This window comes from Balaenoptera acutorostrata, chromosome X (assembly GCF_949987535.1).
Source record: "Balaenoptera acutorostrata chromosome X, mBalAcu1.1, whole genome shotgun sequence".
In the NCBI taxonomy this organism is placed as follows: domain Eukaryota; kingdom Metazoa; phylum Chordata; class Mammalia; order Artiodactyla; family Balaenopteridae; genus Balaenoptera; species Balaenoptera acutorostrata.
The window spans coordinates 40,636,981-40,656,971 of NC_080085.1; the positions used below are offsets into that span (position 1 = coordinate 40,636,981).

Genomic DNA, 19,991 nt, shown 5'->3' on the forward strand with positions numbered 1-19,991 from the left:
GCAGATGTACTAACTTACGGGCTGAAAGCCTGATTGGACAGGCTAGTTATAAATCAGCAGCACTTTTTAAGAAAAGTCAACACTCTCTACAATTTATTTTCCTTTGGATGTGGTTTTTAAGTGCACCTGTTTGGTGGAAAACATTCATATTAGATTATTAAGTCTCAATTAGGCTGAATGCTTAGAGAAGGGGATACTTTGACATTCAAATTTATTAATTAACTTAGGGTCAACAACATCACATTTTCTTTAATCCTTGTTGCTAAAAAATAACAACTCTCTACAGTGTTCTGCCCTAGTAAGAACAGTGTAGTGAATAGTTTGAATCTGTGTAAATTACTTAACCTCTCTCTGCCTCAGTTTCCTCATTTGTAAAAAAGAGGAATCATAATGGTACCTCAAAAGATTGTTCAAGATTAAATCAGTTAATGTATGAAAATGCATAGAATACTTTTTGGCACATAGTAAGCACTATAAAGGTATTAGCTATTATTATTATTATTACTTGTAAAGAAACCACATTACTAGGCAATTTTTCTCTTGGTACAGACCTATAACTGAGATAAAAGATGAAACTAGAAGAAATATAGAAATCAGGCTGAGGCCAGGACTCTTGACTATTCCCTAAGGGTGAGATCAGGATTTTTCCTGTTCACTTCGGAACTTTTAGAGTCTTGCATCTTGTCTGGCACAGGATTGGTGCTCAGTAAACTTCTGTTGAATAAATGATGGTTGCTAAAAGATGAATACTTGTTGATTATTAAGATTTCTTCTTGTCTTTTGTCTTTCTGCTCAGAGTTTGACTGTGACAAGAGTGCTCTTTAGTTGATGATTATTGTTAGATTCTGTGTCATTGCGTATGACTATTTTTGTTGCTTATCTCTTGTTAGAGGAATCTGATGGAGAAAAAGAAGAGAAAAAGTAACATAAGTGGCCCCAGAAGCCAATAAAGAAGGCGAAACAGCTGGCTGCAAACTTTATGGTCTAAAGAATTTTGACTTATCTTTGAAGTGTATTTAAACGATAAAAAGAAAAGATCTCAACTGACCAGGATGTAATTACAGGGACTAAACCTATAAAAGACAATAATCCCCTCCACACTCTCTTTTCTGAGAGATAGTATAGGCATGTAATGGCAACAGTCAAAAATTGTCCAGCTCAGTGTTTTGCTGTGTTTCAGAGCCCAGGCAGCAGTGCTTGATGCAATCTCATCAAAGTAAATATCAAACTTGGTCACAAGATTGAATCACTGCATGTTGAAAGTCTATGTGACGTCAGTACCTAATCAGGCAAATATGGACATTTTCTATAAGTGCATTTTTGTTAAGAGTTAGTGTGTATCAAATTCAAGATTCCATGGAAATGAAAAGCTATGAGTAATAAATCCCTAGAGCCTTTGATGGGAGTAGGAGTTTTCAGCCTGTTCATCTGCCATGCTGCAGATCAGGAATATATTCATTCTACTTCATTTTCCTCATTGCGTCACTTGGGGAGATGCTTCTGCCATGTTTATTTAGAAAGCCCCAGGCTGGAATCAAACTAAGAAAAAAAGTCACTGCTGTTTCCTAATTTACAGTGGAGCTGCCTCCTCACCTGCCCCACCACCACTTTAGTATCACCTTGATCCATATGTATAGATTGATGTTGAATGCCTTGAGATGTGGGCAGGAGAAGTGGAGATTGTTGGTAAAAATAAAGGGCTCTACCAACGGTTTTTTCAAAGCAGATGGCCTGCAAAAAGCTGTACATAGACTCACATGTCCAAAAATTTGTTTTATAAATTTCTTTTTAAAGCTTAAACATCTAAAAGAAAATAATAAAACAAAAATTAAGACCAGAAAAAAATACACTTCCTAGTCTCTTGATTCAAGAAACCATAAGATATGAAGTATGATTTATTCTAATGGAGAGGGTTATCAGCACAATAAAGAAATGTAGGCATCCATGAGCTTTTGCAGTGTTAAAAAAATACCAACACTTAGTGCCTTAAAGCAATCAATCTTTTCACTCATGATTCTGTGGGTTGGTTGGGCAGTTTTTCTGGTCCACTAATCTCTGCTGGCAGGTTGGCTAAAGGCTGGATGACCTAAGACAGTCTCACTCAGATATCTTGTCTCTCATCATTCATCAGGCTAGCCCTGGGTTCTACACCTGGTGGTCTCAGAGTTCTAAGAGTATGAAAGCAGAAGCTGCAAGATTTCTTAAGACCTAGGTTGACAATATCTGTATCTGATACAATATCATTTCCATTACAGTCTGTGGTCAAAGCAAGTCACAGATTCAAAAAGTGGATAAATGGACTATCTCCTGATGGTAGGAGCTGCAGGCTATTGCTGTATTTGCAGTCTCCTGGATGAAGTGTACATACAATGCATGGCACCCTAATCACAATTATGCTAAGCAATCCTACTGCTAGAGACAGAGGTGTGATGGTGGCAAGCATGCTAGAAACTGGACTCCAAAGCCCAGGGTTCTAGAGAAGGTCTTGCCATGTATTATTTCCTGACCTTAAATAAATCCACTCTACTTCTCTGGGCCTCAATTTAGTCATCTCTGAAATGAGGGGTTGGATAAGATAACCTCTAAAGTCTCTTCCAGATTTCTCAGGACTCTAAGAATTCAACACACTTCCCAGTTTTCAAAGGCAAGATTTCCTAGTTCTAAGGATCTCAAGGGGACGTTGTAAAATTCTAAACTTTTATTTTAACTTTGTGACTCTAATTTGGAAAAAAAATCACATGGTATGATTACAACCATGTAAAAGTATACTTATGAAAGAAACTATTTAATAATTAATGGCAGGATGGTAGGTTTGAGGGTTTTAAATGTTATTTTAACAGATCTAAAAAATATTTGTTACTATATTAACTCTTCAATAAAAAGGAATAAATACTTTTCACATAATATCTCTAAAAAGAAAATTGTCCCCAGATCAGCAGGATCACAATTCTTACAGCTTCCAGAAGCAACAAGTAATCACTTGCTTGTTTAGCCTTTTCCATTCTCCAGTACACAGCAGAGAGAATGGTGAGAGCAATCTTTGCCTCCTATGCCCTTCTCTCCCTGTCACATGCCCTGCCCAGACTCCCCACAAAGCACATCACTTTTCTTGCTCAGACATGAACACTTAAACTTTGGATTGGAAATTATTTTCCCTCAAACTGATCAAACTTTCAGGACAAATGTTCTGAGAAATAAAGAAAGAAAGTAAAATGAAGGATTTGGCTAAGGAGTCCTCCATTTCCAATTTGAGCCATCAAGCTCCTATTGATCCATTTTCTTGGATCTTTCCAGCCTTATCTTACTTGACCTCTCAGGTGAGTTAGACCTTTTTGATAACTCCCTTTTTTCTGGGTGGTTCTTTCTCCCTTAGTTTCTTTCTTTCTTTCTTTCTTTTTTAATAATGATACCTTTATTTTATTTTTAAAATTTATTTAATTAATTTATTTTTGGCTGCATTGGGTCTTCATTGCTGCGCGCGGGCTTTCTCTAGTTGCGGCGAGCGGGGGCTACTCTGCGTTGCGGTGCGCAGGCTTCTCATCACGGTGGCTCCTCTTGTTGCGGAGCACAGGCTCTAGGCACGTGGGCTTCAGTAGATGTGGTGCGTGGGCTCAGAAGTTGTAGCTTGTGGGCTCAGTAGTTGTGGCGCACAGGCTTCGTTGCTCTGCAGCATGTGGGATCCTCCCGGACCAGGGCTCAAACCCATGTCCCCTGCATTGCAGGCAGATTCCTAGGCACTGCACCACCAGGGAAGCCCTCTCCCTTAGTTTCTGAGACACCACTCTGACTTCTTCCTCACAGCCTTCTTTTCCATGGCCAGTCACTTGAGTGTTGGTGGTGTCTAAGCTTTGTCTCTGGTCCTCTTCTCCGATCATCCTACACTAACCCTGAGTGAACTCACTTACGCCCATGATTTCAAAGACTTTTCACGTTCTGTTGACTCCTGGTTATATATCTCTATCACAGACTTCTCTCCTGAACTTCAGGTTGCATCCTTGGCAGCTTTACAATGATTTCCCTTAGGCACCTTAAACACAACACAATCCCAAACTCCTGTATCCTCAGCCCAGTGAATTAGTGTCTGCCCAGTCACCTACAGTAGAAAACTGGGAAACCACATTCTCTCTTCAGTAAGCCAGGCCTATTTTCCTTCAGAATCGCTCCCTGTCATTCCCCTGCTCTACTCAGGAGGATTGATGCCCTGCAGTTTGCATCTGTCAGGCTTTTATATCAACCAGCTTCTGATTGAGTTTTTATTTGATGAGGGGCCCTGGTGTTAGAGATTAGCAAGACTCAATAATGGGGACTTTTTTTTGCCAAAGCTGATCTGCCACTGCTACTGCTGAGTCCTGGCCCACCAAATCAAGGACTAATTTGGCACCACTGAGCTCCCAATTTAGCATCATTCTCTGTGGGGAACCAGCCAGCTACCTGATGGCAAGTTGATTACATCTGACCCTTTCTTATCATAGAGGGGCCACAGTTTGTTCTTACTATTATGAGTATAGGTTTGCCTTCTCAACATTACCATCTATGGGCTTATGGAATGCCTAATTCACCATCATGTTATCACATGCAACAATGCTTCTGTCTAAGGGATATATTTCACTGCAGGGAAAGTACAGTAATAAATCATGCCACTACAATTTCCTGATCTTGGCTTGTACCCCATCACTCAGGAGCTGCCAGACTGATAAAATAGTAGAATGTCTTAATTAAGATGCAGTTATGGTAACAACTGGGAGGTCACATTCTGTGGTGTTGGGATGTTCTCCCTCAGGATGTGGCATATTCTTTGAACCAGTGACCAACATATATGGTATGTTTCTCCCTTACATAGAATACATGGGTCCAGGAATTAAGAGGAAGAAGTGGTAATGACCTTTTTCACTATTATATCTAATAGTCACCTCACAGAACTTTTGCTTCCTGTCCACAGCATTTAGCTCTATGGGTATAGAAGTCTTGGTTCCAAAGGAAAAAATGCTTCCAGTCAGTGTCAATATAAACTAGAAGTTGAGACTGTCACCTGGCATTTGGAGCTCCTCATACCACTGAACCAACAATCAGAGAAAGGGTAATTATATTGGCTGATGTGATTGATCATGATTAACGATGGGCAATTGGCTTGCTGCTATACAATGGGGGTTGGGAGGACTATGTCTGAAACCCAGAAGATTCATGGGAACATCTTTTAGTACTTCTGTGTCTGATAGTAAAAGCCAATCAAAGTCTCCAGCAACCTAATTTAAGTATAGGAGCACCAAGGATTCAGAAAGAAAGATCCTGAAAAGGAATGAAGGATTGGATTGCCCAACTGGGAAAACTACTCCAACCAGTCAATGTGCTGGCTGAGAGGGCAAGAATAACAAAACATGAGGTAGAAGAATAAAGTGATAAATATCAACTATGGCCACATGCCCAGTTACAGGAACAAGAATTGCAGCAGCGAGGTGTACTTCATTATGTCTGTATTAAACAACAATGTCCCTTTTCATTTCATTTCTCTCTCCCTACTATTTTGTATGAGGAATGTTGATAATAAGCACTTGGCTTTTAAACTTACAGGTCAACAGACTCCAAGGAACTACATCTAGTATTTACAAGAGTGATTCCATAATTCCAAGAAGGCTTGGACTTAAGATAGAAAAATGACTAATGAAACTTTCTTCCTCCCCTTGTTGGAGAGAGCTGTGACTTGTATCATGGGTAGTTGTCTCATGTCTGGCAGAAGCATGAATTTGTTAAATGTGGCTATGAGGTGAGAATGGATGCTGAGTAGCTAAGAAGACTGACTATGTTAGTCCTTTGTCTGTTTGCCCCCACATCTGTTTCTTGCCTTTCCCCAGCTCTGCTCTGTATCCTAGGGAGTTGACTTCTGTGGGTTACATTATCCAGACTCTCAAGTCATCTGGCTCGCAACTGGACTTGACATTGGTAGGAGATTGGAGGGTGGGAATGAGAAAGAAGCTAGGGTGTTTATACCCTTTCTCTCTGATGTAGGCAGATTTTCCAGCTGTGGCTACATCTGTGGCTTCAGTTCTTGCCAGACAAGCTACTGTATTTCCAACTTCCTCTGTGTAATCCTGGCCCCTGAGCTTCAGTAACGTGGCTTCATCTATTGCCCTCTGGTTGAGGAGTGGTGGGAGCTTCTTACTGTTGACAATCTCTGTAGTTCCTCACCGTGCTCTGTTTGGCTCCCAGCTCCTCTCTCATTTGTGTAATCAACTCTCTGCATTAAAGTCCCCAACTGATACAGTCAAATTCCTATTCCTTAATATGTCCTGTGACTGTTCATTCCTGTCCATTTCTTACAACCACTATCTTACACATATCAGTTTCTCACTACCTTTCACCTGGGTTGTTGGTCTTACTTTTCAAACTCCACTCCACCACTCCCCCTCTCTCTTAATTAACACACGTAGGCTCTATGTCTTTAGTTTCTTCTCCTCTACTTCAAACAAGAATAACTTTCAGACGTGTAGGTCCATCAGTCATGTTGTTTTATAACTAGACCTTTTAACTTTATGACCTAGTGAATTGTGCCTTCTACTCAGTATAGAAGGTGTCTTTAGAAACTGAGAAACCAAGAAAGGTTGGCAGAAATGATATTGGAAGTCCAATATTCTCTCCTTTCCATCTTTGCTGAAATGTTAGTATTACTAAAATTTATTTGTCTCCCTAGCTTCAATCTTTCTCTTTGTATATTTCTAAAGAACATTGTTACATTGATGCTCAGATGAAATAGTTCATTTTTCTGACAGTATCATCTTTATATGTTCATCATGAATATTTGGAAAGTTCAGAATAGTATAAAGAAGAAATAATCATCCATAATTCCACAACCCCAAAACAATCATTGTTAGCAGATCATTGAATAATCCTCTTGTTTTTTCTATATATTTAAAAAACAAAGTTGTTATACATAAAATAGATAATCAACAAGGATCTACTGTATAGCACAGGGAACTCTACTCAATATTCTGTAATAACCTATATGGGAAAAGAATCTGAAAAAGAATGGATATATGGGGCTTCCCTGGTGGCGCGGTGGTTGAGAGTCTGCCTGCCAGAGCAGGGGAAATGGGTTCGAGCCCTGGTCTGGGAAGATCCCACATGCCGCGTAGCGACTGGGCCCGTGAGCCACAACTGCTGAGCCTGCGCGTCTGGAGCCTATGCTCCGCAACAAGAGAGGCCGCGATAGTGAGAGGCCTGCGCACCGCGATGAAGAGTGGCCCCCGCTCGCCGCAACTGGAGAAAGCCCTCACACAGAAACGAAGACCCAGCGCAGCCAAAAAAAAAAAAAAAAAAAAAATGGATATATGTATATGTATAGCCAAATCACTTTGCTGTACACCTAAAACTAACACATTGTAAATCAACTATACCCCAATATAAAATAAAAATTAAATGAAAAAATTTTGTTATAAAACATATTCAATTCACATTTACTTTGTATCCTAATTGGTAGTCTAGGTCCACATCAAGTTCAAGAGAAAAAAAACAATAAAATGTATCCAAAAATAAAGTTGAGATCCATATTACTTTTATTTAAAATTTTTATTGAAATATTTGTAGATTCGCATACAGTTGTGAAAAAAAAATAGAATTCCCTTGTGCACCTGACCCAGTTTCATCCAATGGTGATACTTTGCAAAACTATAATAGAATATCACAACCAGGATATTGACATTGGTACAATGCAATCATCTTATTCATATTTCTCCAGTTTCACTTGTATTCATTTGTGTTTGTATGTATGTGTGTGCATGTTTGTGTCTATGTATTACTTCTTAAACAATTGTATCAGCCATGTGGTTTCATATATCCACCACCACAGTCAAGGTATTTAACATTTCCAACACTCAAAGATCTCTCAAGTTGCACTTTTATAACTACACCCACTCTTGCCCCTCCCTCCTTGTCTCTAACTTCTGGCAATTGCTAATCTCTCCTTAATTTCTAAAATGTTGTCATTTCAAAAAGTTATATAATTGGAATCATACAGTATGCAACCTATGTAGCATAGTTTCCTGGAGATTCCTCAAAGTAGTTGTGTGTATCAATAGTTCTTTCCTTTTTCTTGCTAAGTAGCATTCCATGGTATGGATCTACCACAGTTTCTTTAGCTATTCACCTGTTGAAGAACATATGGGCAGATAAATAAAGCTACTATGAACGTTTGTGTACAGGTTTTTGTGTGAATATAAGTTGTTATTTCTCTGGGATAAATGCCCAAGACTGCAAATTCCAGGAAGTATTGTAATTACATGTTTAGTTAAAAAAAGAAAACTGCCAAAGTATTTTCAGCAGGACTGTACAATTTTACATTTCCATTCGCAATGTTTGAATGATCCAGTTTCTCCACATCATCATCAGTATTTGATGTTGTCACTATTGTTTATTTTAGCCATTTTGATGGGTGTAGGGTTATCTCACTGTGGTTTTAATTTTCATTTCTTTGATGGCCAATGGTATTGAATGTCTTTTCATGTGCTTATTAAATGGCTACCTATATATCCTCTTTGGTGAAATGTCTGGTCATGTCTTTTGCCCATTTTTTAATTGAATTTTTTTTTCTGTTGAGTTTTGAGAGTTCATTATATATTTATGATACAGGTCCTCTACTGGATATGTAGTTTGCACATATTTTCTTCTAGTTGTCTGTCATCCTTTTAACAGGGTCTTTTGCAAGGGAAACTTTTTAATTTTGTTGAAGTCCAGTTTATCAATTTTTCCTTTTGTGGATCATTCTTTTGGTAACAAGTCTAAAAACTCTTTGCCTAGCCCCAGATTCTGAAGATTGTCTCCTATGTTTTGTTCTAAAACTCTTGCAGTTTTACATTTTACATTTAAATCTGTGATCAATTTTGAGTTAATTTTTGTATATGGTGTAAGACTTAGGTCAAGGTTTATTTTTTTGCCTATGGGTGTCCAATTGCTTCAGCACAATTTATTGAAAAGGCTATCATTTCTCCACTGAATTACTTTTGCACCTTTGTCAAAAGTCAGTTGGACATATTTGTGTGGGTTGATTTCAAGAGTCTGTATTCTATTCTATTTTTCTGTGTGTTCATCCCTCTGCCAATGATAGCACACAGTCTTGATTACTGTAGCTATATAGTGAGTCTTGAAATTAGGTAGACTGTTTCTTCCCATTTTATTCTTCTTTTTCAAAATTGTTTTAACCATTCTGGTTTCTTTGCACTTCCACATAGAAAAATCTTGTCTGTATCTAGAAAAAGAATCTGGCTGGGATTTGATAGAAATTGTACTGAACCTGTATATCAGTTTGGGGAGAATTGACATCTTTACTATGTTAAATCTTCAAATTCATGAACAAGACATGACTCTCCATTTATTTAGGTCTTCTATGACTTCTTTCATCAGCATTTTGTATTTTTCAGCATATAAATGCTGTGCATCTTTTTGGTTAGAGTCACACCTAAGTATTTAATTTTTTTGAGCAATGGTAAATGATATTATTTTTTTCTTTTTTATCTGGTTTTGTAAATGATATTATATTTTTAAAATTTCAGTGGTCATGTATTCATCGGTAGTATATAGAGGGAAAATTGATTTTTATATATTTACCCTGTGTCCTGAAATCTTGCTGAACTCACTTATTAGTTCTAGGAGTTTTGCTTTTTTGTAGATTCCTTGAGAATTTCTACATAGATAATCATGCAATCTGCAAATAGAAACCATTTTCTTTCTTCCTTTATGATTCATATGACTTTTATTTCCTTTTCTTGCCTTACTGAACTAGCTAGAACCTCCAGCACTACGTTAAATAACAGTGGTGTTAGCTGATATCCTCACCTTATTCCTGATCTTAGGAGGAATGTATTCAATCTTTCACCATTAGGTATAATGATAACTGTAGGTTATTTTGCAGATGCTTTTTACCAAGTTCCCTCTATTCTTATTTTTCTGAGAATTTTTATCATGAATGTGTGGTGAATTTTTTCAAATGCTTTTTCTATATCAATTGATATAAACATATGATTTTTCTTCTATATCCTGTTGATTAATCACCTTGTTATTTGAATATTGAGCTAGCTTCGCATACCTGAGATAAACTCCACTTGATCACACTATAATTCTTTTTATATATTGCTGAATCTACTTGCTAATATTGTGTTGAGAATCTTTGTATCTATATTCATGAGAGATATTGCTCTGTAGTTTTCTTATTTTTAGTCATTTTCTAATTTTGATATCATGGTAATACTAGCTTCATAAAATGAATTGGAAGTATTCTCTCTCTTTTATTTTCTAGAAGAGGCTGTGTAGAATTTATGTTAATTCTCCTTTAAATATTTGGTAGAATTCTCCAGTGAAAGCATCTGGGCTTGGACATTTATTTTATGGAAATTTAAAAATTGCAGATCCAATTTCCTAAGTAGTTATAGGTTATTCAAATTTTATTTAGTTATTTTATATTTAGTTATTCAAATTTTCTATTTCATATGGGTTGGTTGTGATGGTTTGTGTTTTTCAAGGAATTGGTCCATTTCATATAAGTTGTCAAACTTGTGCCTGCAAAATTGTTTGTAATATTCCCATAGTATCCTTTTGATGTCTACAGCATCTACAGGTATATCCCTTATTTCATTCCTGATACTGGTAATTAGTGTCTTCTCTCTTTTTTCTTTGTAAGTCTTGTTAGATGTTTGTCCATTTTAGTGACTGTTTTGAAGAATCAGCTCTTTGTGTTGTTAATTTTCTCTATTCTTCTGTTCTCAATTTTGTTGATTTCTGCTCTTATCTTTAATATTTCCTTTCCTCTGCTTGCTTTGGGATTATGTTCCTGTTCTTTTTTTAGGTTCTTGAGATGGGAGCTTAGACTATTGATTTAAGACTTTTCTTGTTTTCTAATGTAAGCATTTAGTGCTCTAAATTTCCCTCTCCACTGCTTTAGCTGTGCCTCCCAAATTTTGACATGCAGTATTTTAATTTTCATTCAGTTCAATATATTTTCCCATTTTCCCTTTGGCCCATGGATTATTCAGAAGTGTGTTATTTAATTTCTAAGTCTTTGGAGATATTTCCTTTATCTTTCTGGTAATTCTAGTTTAATTCCACCATGGTCAGAGAAAATACTCTGCTATGATTTCAATTCTTTTAAATTTGTTGATGTTTGTTTTATGACCCAGGATGTGGTCTATCTTGGTATATATTCCATGGGCACTTTAAAAGAATGTTTTTTCCGCTGTTGTTGGGTGTAGTGTTCTATAAATGTCCACTAGATTCTGTTGGTTGATAGAGATGTTAAGTTCTTCTATATCCTTGATGATTTTCTGTTTAATTGTTCTATTAGTTATTGAGATAGAGGTGATGAAGTCTCCAACTATAATTGTGGATTTATCTATTTCTCTTTTCAGCTTTATCACTTTTTACTTTATGTATTTTAAAACTCTCTTGTTGGGTGCATACACATTTAGATTTGTTATATCTTCCTGGTGGATTGATCCTTTTATCATCATATAATGTCATTCTTTTTCTCTAGAATTTTTATTGGAAGTCATTTTATCAGGTATTAATATAGCCACTTCTGCTTTTTCACATTAATGTTTGCATGGTTTATCTTTTCGTATTCTTTTACTTTCGACCTACCTGTGTCACTGAATTTGAAGTAAGCTTCTTGAAAATAGCATACAGTTGGGTTGTGTTTTTTAAATGCCCTCTGCCCATCTCTGTTCTTTGATAGGTATATTTATATGATTTATATGTAAAGTAATTATAGATATGTTAGTGCTTAATTAAGTTTGCCATTTTGTTACCTGTTTTTAATTTATTTCCACAGGGTCTTTTTCCTCTGTTTGTTTTGTTTTTTTATGGGTTACTTGAGTAGTTTTTAGGATTCAATCTTGATTTATTTATAGTAGCTTTGGATGTATCTCTCTTTGAAGTTTTTGTAGTGATTACTCTGAGCATTACAATACATATGTGACTTATAACAGTCTACTTGTATCAACATTTCACCACTTTGAGTGAAGTGTGGAAACCTCACTTCAATTTAGGTAAATTTACCTTCACTACTTTAAAATATTGTTGTCTTGAGTATCATATGGTGCTATAATTTTTGTTTTAATCATCAAACATGAGTTATAAAACTCATGAGGGAAAGCATATTCTATTATATTACCCATAGTCTTGCTCTTCTGTTCCTGATGCTCCAAGCGTCTTTTTTTTTTTTTAATCATTTCTGTTTGAAGAATTTCCTTTAGTCAACTTTTTAAAATGGCCTTCTAGCAACAAATTCTTTTAATTCTCTTTTATCTGAGATGTGTTTAATTTTTCCTTCATTCTTAAGGATCATTTTGCCAGATACAGAATTCATGGTTGATAGTTCCTTTCTTTCAACAGTTCTTTCTGGCCTCCATGGTTTCAGATGAGAAATCTCCTGTCATTTGAATTGGTGTTTCTGTACAGGTAATGCATCATTTTCTCTGGCTGCTTTCAAGTCTCTTTGGGCTTTGCTCAACTTCTTTGTGTCTTTTGCTAAGCTTGGGAAGTTTTCAGCCATTATTTCATATTATATCATATCTAAGAAGGCTTTACCTACTGGTTTATCTTTGAATCTAAGAATATAGTGCTATGGCTGGCACATTGTTGATGCTCTCTTTATATTTATCAAATGAATGAATGAATAAATCTAAGAATAACTAAGTGAATAAATGAATTTTTGAGTAGGTACAATGAATGGTTAACTGTAATTTGGAATTTCAGGTCTCTTGATCAAAATTTTTCTTTCCCATAAGGAGCTGAACCAGTTTTATTTGTCTATTTATAGGCTGTAATCATAGGTGGAATGCAGTTCCCTAGGGAGCTAACAATGTCTTTTGTCCTTGGTTATTTGCATCTTCACATTCCTGAAGCATCTAATCTCATGTATTGATTGAGGAAAAGAATGAAAGTAATGGGGGAATCTCATGAGAACTCTTGAAACTCCCAAGGGGGATAGGGAGCTGTCCAGGAGACTGAAATTACCAGGGCCTTACTTTGCCACCTACCCTGTTTTGTCCCCATCTTTTGTATCTCTTAAAATACACACATTAAAAATCACCATTAGGGTAAATAAACATGGATGAATTCTTAGATATGTCTTTGGATAGAAAATTAAATGTTCCCAGATGCCCAGAAGGACAGCGCTCTTGACACTGTGTCCCAGCAGTTACTCCTATCTATAGCTTACAGGACTGAGCAGTAGTGCTTTGAATATCCCTTTCAGCCTAGGCTGGAAGCAGTAACACACTTGCACTTGATTTCCAAACCAACAGTGACAAACCAAAGATTTGATCAATAGATTTTGCTAGAGGCAGAAGCAAGTTTACTGTGGTAGTTTATTGGAAAATCCTCTTGTTTGTGCTAAATGCATCATTGGTTATATGTGTTTTCTCATGTTTTCATTTTTTCCTTCCTTCCCTCCCTCCCTTCCTGATTCTTTCTTTCTTGTCAATTAAGGGTTACTTTCATACACAGAATACATCCAAAAACTAAAACCTTTAATGCTTGTTGAATTAGTGTCAATTTAACTATAAATTTAACCAAAATATATTTAGACAAGAGCTGTACATTCTTTGGCAAATGATTTTAAGTGTACTGAAAAGCAAAGCAAATGATAATAAGTCAAATAATATGTATATATTCTGGTGAACACAATTTAATGGAATTTTCTTCAATTGGCAGCTGAAATGACTTATAATCCTAGCTGTGGTAAGGTTTTTCAGAGCATAGCCTGAAACCAGTGGTCCTTTATCACTTGGGACCAGGTAAGCATTCCTGCTCCATGACTATTTTTGAAATGATTTGGGGAAACTTAACCAGGCTGCGGCAGTGTGAAGGCCAGGGGTCCCCTGGGGAGGCTGTGGCTGTTACTGCCCATAGACCAGCCTAAACCTAGCTCCAGGTTCACACAGGTCACTTCCAAACTTCCAAGACTACTTGAGGTACAAAAAAGGGGTCTTAAAGCAGTCGAGTGGTGATGTATGGTCAGTTTCAGGCTCTGTCCACAAGAATAAATTGCAGCCTAGAATTTTAGCCAACTCTGAGCATGTCCAAAGGGCTTTCATGTTTACCATAATTCTAGGTGAGAGAGCCAGGATAAAGGAAAGCCACAACCACAGTGGGAACAGGGTTATTTAGAACTGAAATATTTAAATGTTCATAGAAAGAGTGAGGCTATTTTGTGTCCCTGTTAAGTGCTCTTCAAAGTTGTTTGTTTGGTTAATATGCTTTCTTTATTTGGATGAAATACTGGGTTTGTCTGCCAAAAGATTGTCTAATTATATGTTACTTTGCTTTCCTAAATGGCCCCCAATTTTTCTTTGGTGCTTCTATATTTGCTTTATATACCTGATCTTCAGTGGAGTAGGGGCTGTTTCAGGAATTAACATGAACAATTAAAATGAATTAATCCTTTGTTTGTGGCATAAATTGCACTTTTTAATTGAAGTATAGTTGATTTACAATGTTGTGTTAGTTTCAGGTGTACAGCAAAGTCATTCAGTTATTTATATATATATATACATATATATGTGTATATATATTCTTTTTCAGATTCTTTTCCATTATAGGTTATTACAAGATATTGAATATAGTTCCCTGTACTGTACAGTAAGTCCTTGTTTATTTTATATATAGTAGTGTGTATCTGTTAATCCCAACTCCTAATTTATTCTACCCTCCCTTTGGTAACCATAAGTTTGTTTTCTGTATCTGTGAGTCTATTTCTGTTTTGTAAATAAGTTCATTTGAATCATTTTTTTTAGATTCTACATACAAGTGATATTATATGCTATTTGTCTTTCTCTGTCTGACTTACTCCACTTAGTATGATAACCTCTAGGTCCATCCATGTTGTTGCAAGTAGCATTATTTCTTTCTTTTTTATGGCCAAGTAATATTCCATTGTGTATATATACATATATATATATATATGTATATATATATATACTACCTCTTCTTTATCCATTCATTGGTTGATGGACATTTAGGTTGCTTCCATGTCTTGGCTATTGTAAATAGTGCTGCTATGGACATTGGGATGGATGTATCTTTTTGAATTAAAGTTTTTGTCTTTTTCTGGATATATGCCCAGGAGTAGGATTGCTGGATCATATGGTAGTTCTATTTTTAGTTTTTTAAGGAACCTCCATACTGTTCTCCATAGTGGCTGCACCAATTTGCATTCCCACCAATGGTGGAGGAGTGTTCCCTTTTCTCCACACGCTCTCCAGCATTTGTTATTTGTGGACTTTTTGATGATATCCATTCTGACTGGTGTGAGATGGTAACTCATTGTAGTTTCGATTTGCATTTCTCTAATAATTAGCAATGCTGAGCAGCTTTTCATGTGCCTGTTGGCCATCTGTATGTCTTCTTTGGAGAAATGTCTATTTAGGTCTTCTGCTCATTTTTTGATTGGGTTGTTTGTTTTTTTGATATTGAGCTGTATGAGCTGTTTGTATTATAAATTGCACTTTTTTTTTTAGTTTTTCCATGTCTTTCGACTTGATGATTTTTTAAGCAGAAACTTATTTTTTAGGTAGTCAAATTTATCCATTTTTAATGTTATAGTTTCCGAATTTTGAAATTTAAAAGAACCTCCCTACTCTGAGGTAATCAAGTAATTTCTCCATGTTTTGTTCCAGCACTTATAGGGTTTGATTTACATTTTTGATCTACTTGGAATTTATCCTGGCAGATGCTGTGAGGTATAGATCCAAAGTTATTATTTTCCAGATAGTTACCTAGTTTTTCCAAAACAATATATCGAATGTTTGTCTTTTCAGCACTGATCTGAGAGGCCACCTATATCATAAATTAAATTATTGTATGTATTTCAGTCTACTTCTGTATTTTCTCTTCTGTTTCAATTATTTGCCTTAATATTTATGCACTAATATCACATTGTTGAGGGCTCATAAAATGTTTTTCTGATTGGTAGAGATGGTCTTCCCTACTTTACCCCATTTCTAAATTTTCCCCATTATTCTTATTTACTTTTCTGTATGAGTTTTAGAGTGATTTTGTCTTATTCCTACCCACATCATCAAAATTAAACAAGTAAATAATATCTACTGCAATTCATATTGCTATCACATTGAATTTATGAATAAACTTAGAATTTACAGCTTTTGCAAATTGAGTCTTCCCATGCAAGAACATGGGTTGCTTTTCCATTCATTTCTTGGGTGTACTTCAAAAGTGATTTAAATTATTCTTCACATGTTTTTGATATTTCTTGGTAAATATACTCCTATGCTTTTTCAATGTCATTGACACTATTGTAAAAGTGGTGCTTTCCTTCATTATAAATTCTAACTATTTGTTATTTAAGCAAAAAAAAAATTTATATGATAAAATCTTAGAGGTTTCTCTAGAAGGAAATTTCAGAGATGTCACAGAAGCTTGACCATGATTCCATGATACTTCAATTAGCAAATTCCCAATAATGAAGTTTCATTTTAATATTGTATACTATGCTAAAACAATGTTTCTGGCAATATGGCAGTGCTTAAATAAAGCCTTACAAATGCCTGTGCCTTTTGATTTATATATGCTTACAGGCTATAAGAATAGATAGGATGATGCCAAGATTGGCTGGCTCTATGTTAGAAGGGTTTGTGGAAGAGTTTACATTTCCTTGTTTTCTGTTTGTTTGCATGTTTCTGATTTTTAAATCTCAAACATGCATTACTTTTATGAAATAAATGCTTTTTTCAATAAAAAAATCCATCTTCATAAATCATAGAAATTACACACGCATACACAGCCACATGTCAGCAGCATCCCCTCCTCTGCAGCGTGGGTGTGCTGATGAATAGTGCACACAAGCAGCTCTGCTGAACAGGAAAGAGAAGAGGGTGTGGGAGTGAGCTGGGCCTGAGATCTAACCCCAGCTCTGCCACGTGCTAGCTTTGTGTCCCTGGACATGTTACTTAACTTTGGACATTGTCTCACCTACAATATAGGCTTGCTGTTAGGTTAGAGAAAATATAAGTAACAACAACATTTAGCACACAGCAAGAATTTCAGGAAGGGTAGTTGCTTCAGTGATTCAGCAGAATCAGGACAACCATAGGTAACATTGAAAAGTCTGAGCGAGTTTTCTTCTCCCTTTCTTCCCTCTCGGTGACTCCCTTACCTCCTTCTCAGTAACTCTGAATATTCAGTATATACATTTTTGTTCTTCATGTCTTCTCCTTGTTAAAAACCCCTTCCTGCTATCAAAACAGGAAATTATTTACAACCCTTAATTAGTTAGCTGATTGCAAACAGCATTCTCAAGTAAATATTTTATCCTTCATGTACAATAGAATGAAAAATAACTGTTCTCGGTTAAAGGAATTTCATGCCAGGGTGATTTTGTGCCTCTCACCACTCAGGACCAATCCAATATTTTATATTTTCCACAACACTTTACACAGTATTAATTGGTATTGAGTTATCTATGCACCACTTATGATTTATTTTACTTCACTATGAATATAGTCCCTACTGATATTGTTAAATACATCTTCGTGTCTCCTGTATTACTTCTTCCAAGAGCAGTAAAGTTTCTGAACACAGTATGTGCTGTCAGAACATATTTTTTTGTTAATATATACTAGGTTAGAATATGCTTATGTTTAAGATTTATAATGCAACAAAAGGAGCACTTTAGTAGCACATTCTTATTATTTTTATTGAATAAATTTGATGTGTTAACGTGTAAGTTTAAGGTGTACAGCTGTTATTTTGTTACATTTATATATTGTAATATGATTGCCAATGTAGCCATATTTATCACATTACATAATGTCCGTAATTTGGGCTCCTTTGGTTCTGTGTTACCCAAATGTGTTAGTGAGCCTAAACAGAAATACAGTGCAGAATCCCTAAATAGGAAGAAAAGTAATCAATAGATAGAGACAATTTAAGTGATGTTTCAGCACAGTTAGGAACTGGCTGCAGAGGCTGAATGTCAAGGTCTTATAGGCCAGAAAGAAATAAGATAAAGACATAAAAAAGACTTCCCCCTTATAAGTGGGAAGACCAGAAAGGGAAAAGGGAACCTACTGTGCTAAATGAAATCAGTTCCAAAGATTTGCAGTTCTGTGGTGATGCGGGTCACCCGGAAACAGATGGAGAGAGGGTGAAGGCAAAGCAGGTCTGTCAGGAGAGCTAAGGCAAGAGGTGCTGAGGGCAAAGATTGAGGTGCAGGCAGCTTTGAGCGCAAGAAGTATGTAGGTATGCGCAGATGGGAGGAAATGCCAGAGCGGCTGATACCAAAAAGGACCCCATCCATCTTTACATGGAAAGGGAAAGGATTTCGGGAGACAGGCATACCAAGGTTTCTCAGGTCAGAAATGCCAGCTTTAGGAAAAGAAGCAGTGGAGAGTGAGGCAAACACCGTAAACAAACGAAATTACCTTCCTTAAGGACAAATCCAAGGCTTATGGGGGCTTGTGCAGCACAGGTGAGGCATCAACCAGTAAAAATCTCAAAAACAGCCTTTGTGCTTCAGTTTCCTCATCTAAACAATGGGAGAAATAAAACTACATGTACCTTATCGAGTAATGGACTCGATTACAATGAGGTAATCTATGAAAAACGCTCAGAAGAGAGCCTGGCACATAGTAAATGCTATGCGTGTTTGTTATTATCATTCTGACACTAACCCTGACTTAATGTGCACCTTCTAAGGGCAGCCCCAGTGGCCTTTGTAGAGGAGAAGAGCATCATCCAGCAGTAGGGCAGTAAAAGAGCACTCTCCCAGGACCACATAATACACAGTTACTTCATTATTTTGTGCCACATTAAGGAAGCTTCCAACTTCCCGGTAAGTTTAGAACATTTGTGATGCTGATGGTAGATGTTAGGAAGGAAAAAGGTAGAGAAGTGGTCAAACTCACACATTGTTTTCTAAAAGTTGTGTACAATGGGTAAAATAAAGTCTTCACAATTTTCTTCTTTTACTCAGATTTCCCTTTCATTTCATTTACCCATTGCACGTAACTTTTAGAAAACAATGTGTGAGTTTGACCGCTTTCATGTTCTATTTAACATAGCTCACCCAAGATATCGCCATGCAGGTGCCAGGCTGGATTCATGGGGCACTTACTGGCTCCTTCAAAACAATTGAAGAAGCAGGCAAGTGGCCTCTATAGACCAACGAGTCAATACTCCTTTTCTTTTTGGGGTTGCTGAACTCCCAGCAGAAGCTATTAACAATGAATATTTTTGCATCTCATTGAGCTGTAAATTGTAAACGCCTCCCCCAATCCCTACTGCTCTCTCACATTTCCTTCCTCTGAGCACTATTGTCTAAAAGATCTAACTAGTTAATGAGCTCCGTGTTCCTTTTACTTCCTAAGAAAAAAACTCAAACTTTGTGAACCTTATTAGTAACACTGTGCCTGCTAGAAAAATAAAGCAGGGTAATTTTAATCCATAATCCACAGCTAAGTATGTCTAAGATGCTTAGCATTATAACAATCAGTACTTACTCAAGAGAATGAAATCTTTCTCTAGCTCATCCATCCTTCTTTCCGAGAAATGTCTGTGAGGAATAGCCAGGAGCCCTCAGCTCTGGGGATTTATGAATAATAAGATATGTAAGAATTTCAGCCTCCTGCTATCAAAGAAAGAGGTCTTGGAAGACTAAGATACATCATGCACAAAGTCAAACATTTATGACGCAAACGCCATTGCCAGCACCATCCTAACAATTGTCTTGATTCAGAGAAAATGACATTCCCCAATGGGATTCCTGTTTCTCTTTGCCTACCATTGGCAGGCAACAGGAGAAGAGTTGTAGAAGCTTTGGATTGTTTTGATAATTCTCAAGGATAGTAAAAAATGAAAAAAAAAAAACTGCTAGGGGAATAGATAGGATCAATATACTTTTTTAAAATAAACTTTTTATTTTTTAATAGTTTCAGATTTACAGAATTATCGTAAAAATAGTACAGAGAGTTCCCATACCCCTCAAATCCAGT

At 36.4% G+C, this 19,991-nt stretch overlaps 1 long non-coding RNA gene across 1 annotated transcript; it reads right to left on the minus strand.

Annotated features, from left to right (window-relative positions):
• Nucleotides 1–236: 236 nt before the first annotated feature.
• Nucleotides 237–19,584, minus strand: LOC130706538 (uncharacterized). Its single transcript, XR_009006758.1, has 3 exons — nt 19,500–19,584; nt 18,423–18,526; nt 237–896 (listed from the first exon to the last, which is right to left on the minus strand). It is a non-coding gene; the product is annotated as an uncharacterized LOC130706538 (long non-coding RNA).
• Nucleotides 19,585–19,991: the final 407 nt, after the last annotated feature.